This window comes from Alligator sinensis, unplaced genomic scaffold (assembly GCF_000455745.1).
Source record: "Alligator sinensis unplaced genomic scaffold, ASM45574v1 scaffold340_1, whole genome shotgun sequence".
Lineage (NCBI taxonomy): Eukaryota > Metazoa > Chordata > Crocodylia > Alligatoridae > Alligator > Alligator sinensis.
Window position 1 is genome coordinate 447,336 of NW_005842004.1, and position 1,155 is coordinate 448,490.

Below are 1,155 nucleotides of genomic sequence, written 5' to 3' on the forward strand. Positions count from 1 at the left end.
CTCCCGGCGCCCGGCGGCTGTTTGGCCCCCGGGGGAGCGGAAGCCGGGTTACCCCGCCCGCTGCCTCGGTCTGCCCCGTGTCCCGAACCCCGCAGTGTGCGGGCGGGGCGGTGTTGGGCTCCTGCCCCCGCGGGATTGCCCTGGAGTGTCCCGGGACTAGATAGACATCTGCAGGAGACTGCTGAGAGCAGATAACGGGGCATTCATTCAAATGAATTTTAAATTTTGAATCGGATTTAGAAAGAAGCCCATCGGGTTTTTAAAATGTCATAGTCATGTGCCCCCACCGCCCACGGGGCCAGATTAACGTAGGCAAACTAGGCACATGCCTAGGGTCCTAAGTGTGGAAGAGGCCCAGTTACGCTTATTTTCCATATCATAATTACTGAGTGACAAAAAATATAAACATATGGTATTAAGTGGGGCCCACAAGTTTGTTTGCCCAGGGCCCACTCAAGAACCCCGCCCCTGCCCCTGCCCCCTGCAGCCCCAGCGCTGCAGCCACCCACGGACACACTCGCACACATGCACGTGCACACGCTGCCTGGCTCATGAACAGAGCATGTGATTCCCCGCCTCCAATCAACTTCTTGTGCTGCCCCCCAGCCTCAAGCAGGTCCTTGCTAGGGCAGAGGCACAGAAACATCCCCGACGTTTGCTGATATTTTAAAAAACTGCCCAGACAGAGATGGGAAGACCCAAAAAGAGGACAAGGCTGAGAAAACCTGGATGTATGGTAACTCTACAGGCCTTTTTTTTAAGCGAATGTAGGCAGAGAGTGTTAGGGTCGGGGAAGGTAAAGGTGGGTCTGTGACCTGCACAGAAGTGTCCTTCAGCTTTTCCCATCCTCTGTGCTGTGTTGGAGCCCAGCTGGGCAGGGCGTATGCTTGTGTGAGTGCCTGCACCCCAGTATTGCAGTATGATTCAGGCAGGGAACAAGTCAGGAGCCACCTAACTGCTTCAGCACTGGGCTTTTCCAAGCCAAAGCGTGCAAGGGGCATGTTCTGGTACCTGCTTGGGTGAGACAGATGCATGCCATCCCTTCCCCTGTGGGAAGGAGAGAAAAGAAGCAAAGATTGCAGAGACTGGCTCTGCATTTGCTGCCTATGCAAAGGTTTTGTCTCCTGAGATAAATTGTCTGGGGAGCCACTTCAC